Source organism: Ursus maritimus, unplaced genomic scaffold, assembly GCF_017311325.1.
Source record: "Ursus maritimus isolate PB19 unplaced genomic scaffold, ASM1731132v1 scaffold_1, whole genome shotgun sequence".
Taxonomy (NCBI): domain Eukaryota; kingdom Metazoa; phylum Chordata; class Mammalia; order Carnivora; family Ursidae; genus Ursus; species Ursus maritimus.
This window is the reverse complement of record NW_024423343.1, coordinates 10,862,674-10,867,818: the sequence shown is the minus strand read 5'-3', so window position 1 is coordinate 10,867,818 and position 5,145 is coordinate 10,862,674.

Here is a 5,145-nt window from a genome sequence, read left to right as displayed (position 1 = left end):
TTTATTTTTTTCCATCTTTTTAGTATTTTATGTTTTAAATATGTGTTTCTTTCTTTGATTTTGCAAAATCCAAATGATCATCTGTGCATTTTCTCTGGAGCATTTAGTCCATTTACTTTTAATGTAATCACTGATATGTCTAAAATCTTTTATAATTTTCTTTAGTAACACTCCCAGTTTTTATCTGTGAGAAAATATCTTTATTTATTCTTACAACAACAAAAAAAAAGCATAGAATTATAAACTGACAATTATTTCCTTCATACTGTGAAGATCTCTCCTCATAACCTTTGGATTCCCATTGTTGTTTTTGTGATATCAGCTGTCAATCTGTTAGTTTTTAAAGGTAATGTATCTTTTTTCTAGCTCCTTTAAAATTTTGTTTTTCTCTGATGCCCTATTGATATTCAGCTAATAATTTCTTATTATCATATCAACCCTTCAATTCTTTCAGTATATTTTAAAATGTTTTATTATAAATTCAGTCATTTTCAGCAAGGGGATTGATGAATAACTTTGTTATATTCCTGGAATTAAAGCTCATTGGCCTTTCAAAGTTATGTGATGGTGTGGGGAAGGACACACAGAGAGAGGAAAACAGTACCAACGGGTTCCAAAGATAAGAAAAATGTGGGTTAAAAATGATTGACCCATTTCTTGAAAATCTTTTGATGAAGAATTAGAAGCAGTGGGATGGAAAAGGAAGTAGATAATTAAGTGACCTAAAGATATCTAGTCATTCGGACATTTCATGCAATAGCAGCACACTATAGCAAAAACAGAAACAACAATGATAACAATGCTTATTATATGTCACCCCTTAGAAGTTAAATAAAACCATCTTCATTTTTTATGAAGATTAATATATAGCTAAAGTGACTTACATTTTTCAAGATGGACCTGATTTCAAATCATTTATAGAACTGTACTTCAAAAACACATACTTGGCAGGGTAAGTGTTGAAAAGTTTGAAAAATATGGTCTTCATATATAGGTAAATACAGCATACAATCTTTTTCTTGAAAAGCAGACATACTTTAAAGCAAGTTTACCTCTACACAATATATCAAAATGCCAAGGCATAGAAAACACAGTATCTGAATTTATTGATAATCAGTGTGTCTTACATTTTTGTGTTATAAATTCATTATAACTATATGTCGTTGTTGTGTTTATAGATTTCATTTTGTAGAAAAAGCTTAGGTAAGTGGCTCACATACAGAATTCAGATAAGATGCAGGCTACCTCCCTGCCAGATCTCAATTGCTTTCTCCATAAGGCATTTTTTACCCTAATGGAAGTTGAGTAGCAAGATCCAATACATTAGAGAGACAGGTAGAATGATCAATTTTTCTATGACTCCATTCTGGTTTAATTTTTTAAAAAAGCAACTTTAAAATGATCAGGTTTTAGAATGAGATGCAGAGATGAAGGAGAGAATCATACATCTACTTTCTCTTTTCTCTTGAGTTCACTCAACTAAAAAAAATAAGTGAATGAACTAATAAAAAGACAGACAAAATGCAAATCATCATATTAAGTCCTAAGCTATAATGCTTGAAAACATCGAGCTTGCAAGAGAAAAATACATCTGGACTTTCCACTTCATGAGAAAAGTATGTGAACCAAAGGAGCTTAGAGATTCCTCTAAGTTTTTATATTTGAGAGGAAAATTTTAGTTAAAAATAATGAAATTTTAATTTGGGCAACCCTTCATAAATGGGAATAATTGATATTACTGGCTAAATTATATCTTTGCACAATTTATAGATAAATTATTTTTAAGTCAACTCTCCATTTATAAGGTTTATTATTTAACCCACCTAAGAAAGCATTTTTTTAATGGTATAGCAACATTCTTCCTTTTTTGTGTAAATCATATTTCTAATCACAAATGCCTCTACCAGATACCATGAGGCATTATCAAACTGTTCAACTGTATGTATTTTTTTCACCTGGGTTAATCTCAATTATTGAAGTTTAACTGGCACGATTTTCTTATTTCATCTTTAAAGCTAATTTTGCCCAATCCTTCTGCTTTTGGGGGGAGAAATCAAGGTCTAGAGTTGGGATCAGCATCTCTGTTGGAAGGTTAACAATGAATACTCTTGTCTCTCATTCAGTGGTACCTATTTCTGAGATAAAATTTGACAAGGGTAAGAATCCTTTGTTTTCTAAATGTAGACATGAGAATAGAGCAATCAGAACACAGATTATTAAATAGTTAGAATCTATATGCGACTATTATTAATGAGAACCTCAAGTGTTATGTCACATACGAATCATAGCAACCTAAAAGGTCACTCAATAAAAAGACCATAAAGTGCATATAAATATGCATTTCAGATTGTATAACTCCGTAGATTTCCAAATACCCATGATTCAAGACACCTTGACTTGTTCTTGGAAGTCACATTTCATCCTTTCTAGGGGACACGGAGCACAGAATTTTACTGAGGCTTAGCGGATGAACGTGTTTCATCATTATTAGGACAATATAACCATTGTCACAGCAGGTTGATGCTGTAGCCTCATTAGATGACACTGAGAAAAGTGAACTGAAACCAGTGAGCAAATCCAGTGAGGGAGATTATGTAAGGAGACTTTCAGGCTGCTTGGTGCCTTGAAACATTCACTGTCTTATTTCCGAAGTGTTCAAAATACAATAAACATATTTCTGAGACAAATCCTGTAATTTAATACTTAATGGCAAATTATAGTTGGAAACAGGCAATCGAACACCTATGCCGCACAGGCAAAGAGGGAACACAAAGGCTCAAAGTTTAGGAGCTGCTGTTAATTGTAGCTCAGGGAGAAAATGCAGCAGACCATCCAGCTTATTAGACTGCTTCTCAGCAAAGTGAAATGAATGTGTCCTAGATAGGAGATCATCCCAGTTAGAAAGGTCTTCCCTTGTGAAAGATTTAAGCTAAAATATGCCAACTAAGAGAACAAGAGTTTTTCTTTCCCCTTCAACACCTATTTTGAGATAAGATTACTATATTTATGGACACCGTCACAATGTCCACATTATGATTTCTCAGAGAATCTTACGTGCATGTCTCAAATGTAGCTACATCCTGATCGTGAAACAGCAACCACAAGGAAGCTTTACTTATATCAGTGTTGTTGATGTGTACTGTAGGGTTGCCTGAACGGCTCAATTCTTTTCCACTGTAGATGAATGAAGTTTACCCCACCAAAAAAATTACCAATGTAAGAGCTAACATCAATAAATAGTTTTATATATCTCAAGCCTTTTGGCCACTGATTCAGATTTACCTCTGAGCCTCTCATTTTCTTAGGCAAGATCTTCTAGAAACACACAAGCATTCAATTTTTCCTGAAATGCTCAATCAAAATGAGATTCCTTTCTAACAATGAGTTAAGTTCTAATAGCCACTTTGTAAGCAGAAAAGGCAGAATGGAACATAAGCCTTTCTAAGCAATCATAAAACTAAGTAGAAATCTTAGGTTAAGAAATTCTTTTTTTTTTTCTTAATTTCCTTCAACAAATAGCTACTGAGTACCAAGCATTGTATGAAGTACTCGAGACACTGCAGGGAATAAAACAAAAAGTCCTGCCTTCATGTCATTTGTGTTGTATTGAAGGAAAGAAATAAAAAAACAATATAAAAAGTAGAATATGTAAAACATTAAGGAAAATAATACTTGAATATTACTCTTACGAAGTGAGTATTTTCACATAGGTTGCTTAGTTTTCTCTGCACACAAGTAATGAGAATTGGGTCAAGAAATATTAATATACAAATTCAGGGTAGTTAACTAACTTGGCCAAAATCGCACAGTACATCGAAGAACGTCTTACACCCAGGTCTTCCAGTTCCATGTCTTGAGATTTTTCCCATTACGCAGCACTGTCTACACAGCACCCAGAGTAAATTAAATGTTCCCAAAGAGTTATATATTGAGTACCATGGAAATGAAATATCCAAATTATCTGAAGGATTAAATATGCATCTGAATATTTCAGAGTTCTCCACCCACAGGCTCAAAGAAAGCAGGACTCAACGAGAATAGAATGAAGCAGCTGGATAATTAGCAATGGAACACCTGTTATTCCCCTTTTTATTTGTTTTTTATAGAAATTACTTTCAGAGGAATTCAGAGTCTATTTGCCTCCTTGCAGGTGTTTCTATTACTTTGGCCTATTAATATGGGAGTAAAGGAGGCATTATTTTGGTGGAAAGGCAACAGAAGAAAGGGAGCAGTACATGTTCTTAAGGGCAGGGATAGCCCACAGAGACCACTGGAATTTGGAAGAGTTGCACTGCTTTATAATTGCTAGGAAAGCCTTCTTTGGAGAGTCTTGAAAATAAACACCTAGGGAATTATTTTTCACGGATTATTTGGATGGCCACAGAAGCACGGTAGTTTTTCTGTTTAGGTTGAATAATTATGATTCTTGAAAGTAAAGTTACCAAGAAAAACAAGGAACCAAAGTTTAAATAATTTTGCTATTCATTAAACTGTAGATATTTACCTACTTCAGAATGCACAAGACTGAGGTGGAAATGTCAGGGACGAAACAGCATGCCAAGGTTAGTGAAGCTAATTATGACTGATATGCTTGCAAAAAGTCAGGAATAATGCAGCAGAATGGACACCACACTCCCAGGTTCATTTCATCCATGACTTTGCACTAAAGCCAAGCAACAGGGAAAATCCAGCAATCATCTAGTGAATTTAATCAGTTCTGATGTTCAGTGTTGATTATCCATTCGAACAACTTCCCATATATTGTAAAATTGTCCACTAACTGCCTTGTGAAGGAGTGGAATCAGGATTCTAGTCTAGGTTGCAGGACTCCCAGGTCTGAGCTCTTTCACTGCTGTCCTACTAACCAGCTTAGGCATAGTCCAGGGTCCTAAACATGATGTCAAAGCAAAATTTGTACCAAAGTTAACCAGATAAGGAAGACTTAATTCAGGGCTACTGCAAAAGGAGAGAGAGAGACAAGAATGCAGTCTAAATTCAACTCCCTTCAAACAAAGAGTAAGAGTTTTTAAGAGCAGAGGTGGTGGTGGTGTTAATTGGTCTTACCAAAGGAAAAGTCAACTTTCTCGTATCTTCATGGCAGAAGACAGTTTTATAACTTTCCCTTCTACAGAAACTGGGAGATCT